General features: G+C 43.6%; 1 pseudogene; it reads left to right on the top strand.

Annotated features, from left to right (window-relative positions):
- Nucleotides 1–385: 385 nt before the first annotated feature.
- LOC123101484 (protein CHROMATIN REMODELING 35-like) overlaps nt 386–13,555 on the top strand; it is a 78,599-nt pseudogene continuing 65,429 nt past the window's right edge.

Here is a 13,555-nt window from a genome sequence, read left to right on the forward strand (position 1 = left end):
GGCAACACAGACGGAGATCGGCAAGCGGGGGCAAGGATGGCGACCTGGCGGCAACAGGGACGGCGACCGGCGACCGGGGGCGAGGGCCACGAGCCGGCGACGAGGACGACCACTAGAAGGGATTGAAGGCGCGGCGACGAGGACACCGAGCAGGAGCTGCAGATCTAACCCGAAGTAGAAGAAGCCTAGGACGAATCGTTTTTTGCTGCATCCAATGGCCACACGGGCTCGCATCCAAGGGCTGGGCAAGACCGGCCGAAACTTTCGGCCGATGCCCCGGTGCCTAGCATCATCCTCCTATTTTTGTGAGGGTCGGTATCCAATTCTGTGCCATGGACAGTCAAAAACCTGCACTCTGGGCCCACAGAGTTTGTAGCAGAAACCCACCCAGGCCCAGCACGCGAAACCCTCGCACCCATTTCGCACTGCCGCAACCGCGCTCTCAACACTCGCCAGGTACATCGCCGTCTCCGCGTTTCCTTCCTCAACGGCGACCCCGATGCCACGGCCGGATGCCAAAATCGGCAACCCGGAGCGCGCGCCGTCGTATATAAGGATGCCTCGTTTTCCTAGCCCTAGCCCGCGCCTCCTCCGACCCGCACCCGCCGCCGGCCCCCGAAACCCTAACCCACTCCGGCGAGTATATCCGGCACATCCTGCTCTCTCCGCCACCAGCCGCCAGAGATGGCCGCTCACAATTCATCTGCGTCCGCCGCACATCCGGTCCACCAGGATTCCGTTGCCACCCCCAACTCACTCGCGCCCGCCGCCGACCCGGTCCACCAGGCTGCCGTGGCCAACCCCAACTCTCCGGTGCTCGCCGCCAACCCGGTCCACCAGGCCAGCGCGGCGGCGGCGGCGGGGTTGTATGGCGCTCCTGGGGCCCTCCCAACCGAGCAAGGGTCTTTGACGGTGCGGTCGCCCCCGCCGCCGCCGCCACAAGGTGCGCCTGTGATGAAGATGGTCTAGGGCGTGAACATGATGGCTCCGACGCCCCTGCAAGGACCCCCCGGTGATGCAACGGGCAAACACGGTGGTGCCGATGCCCCTGCGGGAGCTGCTCATGACCGTGCCCCTACAAGGCAGACCTATGATGGCACCTCTGCCTTTCCCCGGGGGTCCTCCATCCATGATGGCACCTGTGTCCTTCTATGATGTCGCTTCACCAATGACGGTGCAACAGCCTCCACATGCCGATTACATGGTGGGCCAGCTGCTGTTGTGTGCCAGACCTCCACCGGTGGTGGCGCTGCATCACCCATAGGCCGTACACATGGTGGCACAGCCGCCTTTGCCAGCTGGCCCCCCTCCTCTCAAGCGTCACCATAGTGACTACTTTGGTTTGTGCTTACTGCTCAATGCTCTGCCTCTGTTAGATTAATTCTTTGTTTTTTTCCTACAGATTCATATAAAAGTTTAGCAAAGAGAAATGCAACCTTATCAGATTTTTTGATGCTTATGGTTGTAGTTTATCGAGTAGATTTTGTTGATGCTTATGGTTGTAGTTTATATAATAGTTTATTATTATGATTATTATTATTATTATGTTGGTAGCTTATACAATTGTCTGTTTGTTGGCCATATGTACGGTTAGGCTTTTGGTTATGTATATGTAAAAAGCATATGGCTACAGACATATCTTTGATTTTTTCTGGGAAGCTTAATGGTCAACGCTGCGGTTGTTTCTCTTATGCATGGTTCAACATCGATAATCGAGATGTTGTTGATTGTTAGATTGCACCTGTTTTTAAGCATCACGGCATCAGGTTTCTAGACTGAAGGTTTGGATTTGTTAATGAGAATTGAGAACATAAGTAGGATAGTTATAGGATACAGTTCTGGGATTTTTCTCTCTATGGTGTTGGTAGCATTTTGCCATGTGGATTAAGTGTTGCCCAGCTTTTGCTATGTTAAAAACATTGGCGCAAAACCGACATCACATATTTCTACTATTGTTCTAAAGAGCTTTGAAATGGACATCATATGACCAAATATATTATAAATCTTTAAAAACTTGAATTGGTCAAGAGTGCTTATGTCAATCTGGTCGATCTAGCTTAGGTTTTGCATGCTGCTGCGTCGTAGCATGGACGCACCCTTACTTTTGACGCAGCAATTAATAGTTTCATAAAGCTAGTTCCTCTTTCCTATTAGTACCCTCCCAATATTTTATTGAGTATGACTAATTGCCATTTGGGCATTAGTTGTATATTTGTTGTCATTTCTGAGCTGCATGATAGGTTTAATAAATCACCATCTCTTCAGTTGGCAGCTTAGATTTTTGTCATCTCACAAAGTCCCCTACATTTATCAATGCGTGTGAATATCTTTAATGCTTGTTATGAAAAATCAGCGTGCATATGTCCATTTCAACCTCGTAGATGATATGCTCCTCATTTTTTAACTTGTTTAAACCCTTTTCACATTGGTAACGCCGTAACAGTGAGATTGCCTTTTCCCCCTCTCCAGATTGTCCCTTTCTTGATATGTGATATAGTTAGATCCACACTTCAGTTAATGCTCTCATGTTAACGCGTGTTTTGAAAAATCAGCGTGCATATGTCCATTTCAACCTCATAGATGACAAATGAGGTCATCATTGGCAAACGATACTGAAACATTGATATGGTCGTCAATTTTAACTTATTTGAACCGTTTTCACATTGGTAATGCTGTAATAGTGAGATTGCCTTTTCCCCCTCTCCAGATGTCCCTTTTCTTGATCTGTGATATAGTTAGATCCACACTTTAATTAATGCTGTCCTATTAATGCGTGTTATGAAAAATCAGCGTGCATATGTCCATTTTAACCTCATAGATGACAAATGAGGTCATCATTAGCAAACGATACTGAAACGTTGACATGCTCGTCATTTTTTAAACTTATTTAAATCCCTTTCACATTGGTAACGCCGTAACACCAAGATTGCCTTTTCCCCCTCTCCAGATGTCCATTTCTTGATATATGTGATATAGTTAGATCCACACTTTAGTTAATGCTGTCCTGTTTATTTTTATCGGGCTTGCTTTTTAAATGGTAGGTATAATTAATAATTTCAAGCAATCATGAGTTGAGAACTGAGCGCTAGCCCAATGGTAGGAGTTCAGGTTGTTGAACCTACATATCTGTGTTTGAATCCCCACGGGGACTCCACTTGGGTGCTATCCATGTTTATTCATGGAGCGGTCCCACTTCTACCTATCCGCTTGGGTGCTATCCGCGTTTATTGGTGGACTGGTCTCACTTCTACCTAACAATGGGCAGTTAAGGGAGGGATCCGTCCCCCTTTAGCCCTGTTTGTTAGCAATCATGAGTCACGTGCCACTCAATGTCTTTCAGAAGTTCATTCATTCCCAGTAACATATACATGCATATAATTTAGTTATTACACCCTTCTGTAGACATGCCTTTTGGACCGCGGATGACTGGTTTTGAGCTGGAAATGGCTGGATTTGATAAATCAATGGGACTGCCTTATGGGCCTTACATGAACAATGAGGTAACACAATAATTCCTTTTTCCTCATTAAGACTAGCAGCTTCATCAGTAAATGTGAAGTACTGGATTATTTTATTTGACCTGGTGCATGTTTACAGATGCCTTCTGTTGTTTCTTATGAGCCACATCTTCCTTCAGACGCATCAAACACCCTACATGTTGAAGGTTTCCCACCCAACTATACTAGACGAGAACTTGCACGTATCCTTTGCTATTATTATTTTGAGTTTATTTTTCATTTTATTAATAAGGGAACTATGTTGTATGTTTATGTTCTTACCAATCTTATGTCTCAGTCTTTTCTTTTGTGTTTTAGCTTGCACCATTTAGTGCTTCGGCTCCTTGACTCTTCCTTCTGTAGATATATTTCGCCCTTTTACTGGGTTCTGTGCAGTAAGACTGGTAAAGACAGGATATAATAGTCGACATGTAATAGCTTATGCTGACTTTGAAACTCCTGCCCAAGCCTTCTCTGCCATGAAGTCTCTGCAAGGTGAATATAACATCATTGTCAGACGAAACTGTGTCCCTTACATTCTACTATTCTATACTTGATACTTACGTTACCAATTCTTTTGAGCTTTCGTCTGCACATCCTTTGTATCAATATCGTTGTGTTCCCAAGTTGTGACTCTTACATAAGTAATTACTGCATTTGTCAACCCTTGTTGATTGTTTCATTGTTTGTTTGCATAACTTTCCTGCTCTTACTGAGCTAGAGTTTACATGCTAGAATCTGCATGCAGAATAGATAATACACCCCTTTGCTGTATTATTTTCTGCCATGTTTCACTTCCAGTAGGTTGCGTGTTTACCATTGTTTATATATCACACATCTTGCAAATATAAGTGTAGCATTTATTCATTTCATATCCAGCATCTGCCAGATAACTTTTACCTGAATATTGAGATAAGTGCCTCGTATTGCTACTACTATTTTTCCTTTTTTTAGTATTTTAGTGCATCCACTTTGTTCCCTAGATGATTTGTTTCAGACTTTCTACAGTTAGCATAATCCCTTTATTTTGTTTGTGTCTCACTATCCAAAATATGTCAGTGTTATAGCACGAAATTGACACTTGTTTGGTTTTGGGCTTGAAATAAACAATGACGCTTCTTTTTCCAGGTTATTTGTTTGACATGCATGACCGATACTCAGTCAAATTGGACCTCCAGTTCCTTCCTGGTCCGTCCAAGGTAAACTGATGTCTCGTGCTAGGCAATAAATCTTGTGGGGCTCAGTTTCTTATATATCAATCTGAAACCATCAATTTGCAAATTCTTCCTTGCTTATGTTACCTCATGGGTGAGAATGGACAACTTGATTGTTTCTCAGGCTTTACCTGATACACTATGATGAGCCTATATTAGAACTGGAATTGGTTTTTTTTGAAGTTAAATGTTGTATGAGATGCTCTAGTTTGTCATTTTGTACCGTAACTTATCATGTATCGGTGTGGCCCATACAATACAGTTGTGAGCAACTCAAGGTTTCATATTACCAATGATTTACAAAAGTAAAAGATTTCTGTTTGGTGGGCATATTACGTCAATATAGTTTTACTGTGGATTACACAAGGGCCATGACATGGCATGTGCCTGGTGGTCTTTAAGCTGCTTATCTTGAAGATAAGCAAAGTTCTGTTCGGTCCAATGATGTTTTCTGTTGTTGGGTTACTCAGGCAAGATCGATTGTGTTCGGTTCATAATCACTTAGTCACCTAGCCCACCTGCATGCTCTTTTAGCTAAATTGCCACAATTGTGTCCATCACACTTTGGCCAACCAAGTAACCATATGCCATGACTCTTGATCCATGTTCCTTTGTGTGTGGGCGCTGTACGGGGTTGGGGTGGTAGGATTCCTTGCGGTTTCGGGCGAGGCTCACGTTGGCAGGGGAGGGATGCGCGGAACTGCCCGCCAGGCGTCCTGATTTCCGGTGGATGCTTGGGTATTGTAAAGATCTTTTTGGTTGCATTGTGCTATACGCTGTCCTAATCAGTGGCGGGTGTGTGTACCCGCCGCCCGTGGCAGATAGTAGGGGTCTCTCTGTCCAACCACGCCGCCGGCAAGGAAGGAGGAAACGGCAAGGAGTCATTTTTTTAGAATGGGGCATGGGAGGACTCGAGCGGAGGAGGAAGACGGAAAGATGATGAGCCTTAATGGTGAAGGTGTTTGAGGTTGGCCTGACATGATTGAGCCTACCCAGTCTTATCTTGTGTAACTTCACAGTGTAAGTAGTAATAATTGCAGCAGGTTTTGGATGTTCACCTAGTTTCTTGACCTCGATTCTTTGTGCAATCCTCTGGTTGACTCTTACATAAGTACTTACGGCAGTTGTCAACCCTTGTTGATTGTTTCATTGTTGGTTTGCATAACTTTCCTGCTCTTACTGAGCTAGAGTTTACTTATGATTGCCATGTACGTATCCCACATTTTTCTTGTCCACCTTGCATGGGACTTATATGCAACATCAGCAGAAGTGCTACTTCCATTGCTGGTGCTAATTTATTTCTTCTCTCTTATATGATAATAACTAATTAGTCATCTGTTTCTGTAGGCATGTATTACCACAGAAAAAGAAAGCCTTCCGACCCCATCAATAATCTTTCACTTACTGCAAATACGATTCACAGTTGGGGATGTGGCAGTGTTACCGAGGAGTGGGATAGCTTGTATGCTCAGAAGGTCCAATTGTTAACATTCCTTTCTACTCTGCCCGAGCCCGCTCTGAGTTATGGGCCGAGTGTTGAAACTAATATGGCCAATTCTATCGAGCAAAGAGAACAGAAAAAGAGTGACATAATAGTTCTTGATTCGGATGATGATGATGAAAGCACAGGAGCACATAAACAACTGATGCCTGAGAAAAATAAATAGCTGATACCATCAGAACAGGCTGGTGCTCTCATGAGAGTGGTAATCGAAGGAATTGATGAAGTAAATGAGATAATGCATGATAGAGACAAAAACAGTCTTTTTCGGATAGAGACCAAAACTGTCAAATTGTTCCATATAGTCCAAGTGCAATTTTAATGAATCAGTATCCTTCGGCCAGCTATCAACCATCAGCAGTTATGTTTGAGAGAGTTATATTGCAGAACATATCCATGATCTGGCTGTATGTGCTTTTCACTTGCAATTTTTTACTGAGTTATATTGTTGATTTTGTTCTACATGTTCGTAATGACAAACTAGTAGCATCAACTTTGCACTGCCTCATCAGTATCTCTGAAGGGCACTGCGAAACTGTTATCTTTGTTTTCAAAATTTTTAATGTTCATCCATAATTATTTGACGCATCTTAGTTAACAAGTACCCCTTTCTCTTGTACTGAAAATAATGGAGTATAATTGTTTGATATTTGCTGAATTTATTCCAATTCAAAGCTGAAATTTTCATCTTCCAGCCGTAACTCTTCCTGCTCAATGTATGTTGCTACCCATAAGGAGAAAATGGCAGAAACACAAGTTTCCCCTCCACTTCCTAAGGAGAGAAAAAAACAATAAGTTGATCCAAGCTACCAAGTAGATGGGGATGTTGAAATTGTGCCAAGAAAAGAAAAAGAAAAAAGTGAAGCAAATCCAGCAGTATTTGATTTGCCCTCAAAACCTTACAATCCTCTAGGGTAAGACGAGCCTATGGAGGAAGATGAGCCTATGGGGGAAGATGATCCTATGGAGGAAGAACATATACAAGAAAAGAAAAGTGATGGTCTTGAATATTTTTGGAATGAGCACTCAGTGGCACTTGAAAGCTCTAAGGTACAAATTATAATCACAGACTTATGACTTTTGTTGCTTCAGCATTTTGAAACATATCATTTTGTAATTTTATGGTTGTGCTTATGATCCCGTGCTCTGTCTACAAATTGATTCAACTTGTAAAGTTTGAGAATAGATGAGCTCAACTTAATAAGAGAAATCTGTAAACTTTATCTTCAATAAATTGTTTATTTGGATTTATGTTGTTTGTCGTAATGATTTAGTTATATTTATTGGCCAGCTCGACACACTTGAAGAGGCAGCCAATGAGAAAGAGGTGAACAACGTCTGCAATCATGAAATACAGATTCATGAAGATCTGGGCCATGTACACCGTGTTCGCCGTATGATTGTGAGAAGGCCTGACACAATCATTGATTATCAGTGCAGAAAGGTACATTATTTGTTTAAGATATGTGATGATGCTTCTATAACTCTGAGGCTGTTTAGCAACATATGTAGTTTTATTTTTTCACAAGTTCTTGGCGAATATCCTTTTTAGCAACAAGCAAAGTGGCCCACAGGCATGTGTGGTATTCCCATTTGGTGTGCTGAAACTGCTTTGAAAATACATTTTTTATTTTTTATTACACTATTACGTTGTTTGAACACAGTCTGTTTTTATAAGAGCCAAGTGCCTAAAGGGGCACAATATGCCAATCATACCTGAGAATTGACACATTTGCTCATCTTATCTGACAAAATTGACACATTTTCTCATGCCGCAGAGCCTGACGCTAGACCTTGTGGGTTGTTATTTTGGTCATTCCTGTATTTCGAGCATGAAGAAACTTTCCTAGTATAGCACATGTAGTTGTTATTTTCTGATATTCGGTATCTACTGTTATGCATTATAATTTTTTAGAAATGTCATGATGGCATAATATAAACTTTGGAATGAATTGAAGTTTAAATGTATGACTGGAACAATCAATTGACATTATGTTTACCTCATGTCAGGCATCAAGGTCAAGATAATATTACTCTGAAAAGCGTTCAAAGGATTCTGATGATATTATCACTGGTGATGTTAGAATCACTGAAGAACTGAATGCGTTAGACATTGTTATTCATCTAAAACATGAAAAGCAAATGAGACCACATCAGTTGGCAGGTTTCCACTTTCTGGTTAAGAATTTAGTCTCTGACAAACCACGAGGTTGCATTCTAGCTCATGCCCCTGGTTCGGGGAAGACATTTATTCTGGTTAGTTTTATTCAAAGCTTCTTGGCAAAGTATCCCTCTGGAAGGCCTCTCGTTGTACTCCCTAAGGGCATATTAGGTACATGGAAATAGAAATTTCAACGGTGGCAAGTGGAGGACATACCACTGTATGATTTGTGTTCTGTCAAGGGTAATTCCTTAATGCTTGGCAAACCAATAGGAGTATCCTCTTGGTTGGATACATCCAGTTCTCTTGGATCATTAACAGTGATGGGTGTGTCACCATCGCAGCTGCATGCTGGGACATGTTGCTTATGGTGCCTAACCTACTTATAATCACTGCACAGAGTACATACTCCACGTAATTGGTCCTTACACTTTTCCAGAATCACGTCGCAGAAGTGTTCAACATCTTGATCCTTTTATGCCCAAAGTTTCTCAAGATAGTAGCATATATCCTATTGTTGATAATGAATCAAGTATCAATATCAGGTCGTAGGATTTGAAAAGGGGCCGCTAATAAATTCACTGAGACAGTAGAAGAGGCCCTACTGCATGATGATAATTAAACAAGAAAAGCACATGTCATTAGAAGTCTCAGAGAACTAACAAAAGGCGTGCTTCACTACTAGAAGGGTGATATCTTGGATGAACTACCTAACCTAGTAGACTTCAGTGTCAGAAATCGTTCATAAGTTGGAAGACTATAAGAAGTAAAAAAATGTAGTAGGAACTGCCCTGTACATGCATCCATGTCTGTTAGAAATATTAGATGTTGATGCTGCAGATAGGGCTTTCAGCTTGATAGATGTCACTCACTACTGGAATTTTCATGTACACCGGGTGTAATGCTCTTTGTCGAGTGCTAAAACACGGACACTCGGCAAAGCAAACTTTGCCGAGTGTCACTCTCGGAAAACCGGCCAGCTTCACGGCAAACTGCCATCTTTGCCGTCATTGCCTCACGACAAACAGGCACCGCACGGCAAAACCTGTAGACGCTGAGAGCCGCTCACGGGAAAGAGGAGCCACACGGCATGGCCGTCCATAACAGACGGCTCCGTCAGTTACTGCGTCCTTTACCGAGAGCTGCAGCACGACACTCAGCAAACCATATGCAACATCCTATTTTCTTTTTTTGTGTGTGTTCTTTCTAACTGACATGTGGTCCCACTGATTACATTTATCAGTAAAAGTTTTAAATAACTTCCTAAATATTCTTGAAAAAATGATGATATCTTTGCCGAGAGCTGCTCTCGGCAATCCTCCTGACCAGTAGGACGGCGTGGCCCACATGGGAGCTGACAGTTTACATAGCTTTGCCGAGAGCTGGTCTCGGCAATGTCGTCTTCCTTTCCGAGAGCAGCTCTCGGAAAAGTTGTGGCACAATAGTAGGTCTCCCAAACGACCATGTTTTCGAGAGGGGCTCTCGGTAATATGTAGTTTTTCGAGTGTTGCTCTCGGAAATCTTTCCCATCTATTCTGATGTTTAAGCTATTTATTTTCTAATCCCTGCAGATAAAAACAACTACTTGGCAGAAGGATCATATATAGGCATAATTTGATCTATTCCACACATATATAGGCATAATTTGATCATATATAGGCATAATTTGATCTAGTCCACACATATATAGGCATAATTAGGGATAGTCCACATATTGTCACACACAAGTCGAATGTATTATCCTAGTAGACATCACACACAAGTCGCAAATTCATACATATTGTCACTACTTGCAAAACACGTGCACGTCACAATAGAAGTACACTTGTTCATATATAGATCATCTTGAGGAGGAGAGGCCATCGGGTTAACATTCTAGAGGAGGAGGAGGGGCATCACTTGCACTACTTTGAGATTGCATAAGAACCTATAAGAGTAGAGTCATGTGAGAGCGGTTCGTCCCTATGTAATGAATCTTCTACTCTAGTTTAGATAATGTTCTACCTGTAGTTGATCCTCAAGTAGCTTCAACCTCTTGTTCATGTCTTCCCGTTCCTTTTCTCCGGACTCCTGCTCAGCCTGCCGCCTTTGGTCCTCTTCAACAGCCTGCTGTGCCATTAAATCATGTAACATGGCATTAGGCTCATATAGGTTGGAGCGGTGCTATTTCGAGGCATGGCCATAAATGAAAGATTAGGATGCTAACCTTGAGACGCGCTATCTCATGTGATGCGGCGGTTGGGTGACTCCGTATGGACAGAGTTGAGCTGGTGCTCGACGCACGTATCTCATGAAGCTTGCGATGCGAGGAGGTGGCGATCGCCCCATTGCAAAGGAGGTGGCAGCCATGACCCTTCCCCTCGCCAGCAATGATGAGAAGCTCAGGATCAAGGGGCTTGGACGTAGGTTCGGCTTCCTGCTCGTGCACCTCTTGGAAGACCTCTTTGAAGGTCCCCCACTTCTCCTCCACCGACTCACAGCAGAACTCGGTGCCATCCTTCCCCTTGTGGCCTTCTTTCCAGGTTTCCATGATGTGGACCGGGCAACCAACCTTCGCCTCCTGCAAAATTAACCATCAAATTTAATGAACCAAGATGCACCGTGCAAAAAAGTTAACATCTTAATCCACATACCATGTGTTGCTTGAGAGTGGTTAGGTTCCGGCTCCCCTGGACATGAGCCGGGCCTGTCATTTTGGCTTGATCGTTTCCCTTCTCCACATGTTGCGCCTGCCATGCTGGGTCGCACCACATGTCAACCAGGACCTCCCAACAATCGTCCTTCATCCAGGGTTACGTCACCTAATCAGACAAAATCGAATAATTGAGGAACAAGAGGGGTGAATCAAAGTACTAGCAACCGATGTAGTCACTTACCATTGACAGGTATTCTTCTCGCGACAGGTTGGTCTGGCAAGCAGTCTTCCTTGTCATCTTCTCTCCCTTCTCATCGAGCGGCCGACACTGCATCACGGCTTTGTACCACAGCGTGTGCTTGAGGTCAGAGAGTATCTTTCGGGCATATTTCACAATGCCTTTGATTGCCTTCTGCTGCTCACCATCCATGCAAGCAAATGTTTCCTACAAGAAAGCATATGGCATCTTCTCACCATCCACACAAGCAAGGATTTGGATATGAAAAAATGCAGTGGTCGGAGCAAGATACTTAGAAAAAAAGCATTGATGACCCGAGTGGCCATGGTAACATCGTGCTCATCCTTGTTGTGTACGTAATGCTCCCAGGTTAAACCTGGCGACGGCGGATCGTCATCACCCGGCTTGGACAATCCAGGGAAGTGCTTCCTCAAGAGGGAGCCGATGACGTGGTTTGGCGGGCGTGCCCCCTTAGGTTGTGTAGGGATAAATTCCCACTAACTACATGATATAAAAGGAAACCATATGTGAGTGTGAAAGCTGTGGCATCCAAAATATGATGCAAATGAAATGCTTGCTTACCCCTCTCCTGTCGGGAAAATGACACGACGGTTGCTGGCAGTAGTTGGTTCCGGGACCTTCCCCGGACCACGCCCGGATTTCTTCCTCTTGGAAGTGTTGCTCGAGGTATACCCCGAGCCGTCCGAGGCCTCCATGTCGCCCGACTCGGTAGCGAGCGGATCTGGTGCATCTAAGTCCAATCCGACATCGCCATATGATGATGACGATGCCTTGGTTGTGGCCTGATGGGAGGTGGACGACTTGGTCGTACCAGTCGGGACTCTCCGGTACTTACTACCAGTTCTCCCATCAGAATCTGAAAAACAAAAAATATATAGTGAATATTAACCGTACCACTTGTCCAAAATACATGAAAAATTGACTGAAAAGAGTACATAGGCAACAGGAGCATATTATCATGCACTAGACAATATGAACTATTCAAATATATGAAAAAATAGGCGGAAAACTATACATTACAATTGCTGAAAAATATACATAAGCAACATGAGCATATTATCATGCACTGGACACTATCAACTCCTCAAAAACATGAAAAATAGGCTAAAAACTGTACATTACAGTAGTATACAGCAGCATATTATGATGAACTTGACCCACAATATCAGGTTTGGTTGTTTTGTAGCCAGTTTTGCCATGGTATTAAATTCCCCATCAAGATGGTGCCTACTTGCAATTACTAGCCCCTAGTGGCAGTGGCGGAGCGTGACAAGCATCCAAGAGGGGGTCATTTTCAAAATGAAAGAAAAAAAACATGTGCAACTCACAACATGTTGTGCAACTCAAACATCCTAGTGGAGCACCTAAAACTACCTAGAACTAGATCAACATGGACCTAGTGGAGCACCTAAAAATACCCTATGAACTGAATTACTATCCCCTAGTGGAGCACCTATGAACTGAATTTTCCCAATTCTCATCTTCTTCAGCAAAAATTGCATATGGGTGTACACACCCGAGGGCATGTCCAGCTGCCGAGCTACCGGAGGAGCTCCGCTGCGGCGGCCGTCGTTGGGTCACATCGAAGAGCCGCCACGTCAGCCGCCGGCCAAGAAGCACCGTGGCGGCGCCAGTTGGCGGCGGTGGACGCAATTGGGGGTGGTGGAGGAGGGGTGGCGGTGGCGGCAGCGGTGGCGATTTCGGCGTCAGCGGTGGCGGTAGCGCAGGGAACAGAGAGGAGGGGAATGAAGATACAAAAGAAAGGGGAAAAGTTAAAGATCTAGGTTAGACCGAGAGCGCCTCTCAGAAAAGGTGGCCATTATCGAGAGCCGAGAATCGACCCTCGTTACCACTGCTCTAATTTTTTTCCCTTCTCTTTTTGTTTTTGTTTTGCACTATCTTTTTTGTATCTCATATTTCATATGCTTTTACGACCAAAATTTGGAAATTCCATGACTTTTGATGTTTTTTTGGATAAAAGACTTTCGATGCACTCATATATATATATATATATATATATATATATATATATATATATATATATATATATATGCTTTTTTGGGTTAGATTTGTTCAAAACTCAACTTTAAAGAGTGTAAAGTAAAAAACATGAGAAGAAGCAGTTGTTGACCGTGGCCTACCCCCTCTCTCGGTGCCGGTCAACTTTCTAGACCAGCACTGAGAGAGAACTTTAAAGAGTGTGAAGTAAAAAACATGAGAAGAGGCAGTTGTTGACTGTGGCCTACACCCTCTCTCGGTGCTGGCCAACTTCCTAGAACGGCACCGAG

Source organism: Triticum aestivum, chromosome 5A, assembly GCF_018294505.1.
Source record: "Triticum aestivum cultivar Chinese Spring chromosome 5A, IWGSC CS RefSeq v2.1, whole genome shotgun sequence".
NCBI lineage: Eukaryota > Viridiplantae > Streptophyta > Magnoliopsida > Poales > Poaceae > Triticum > Triticum aestivum.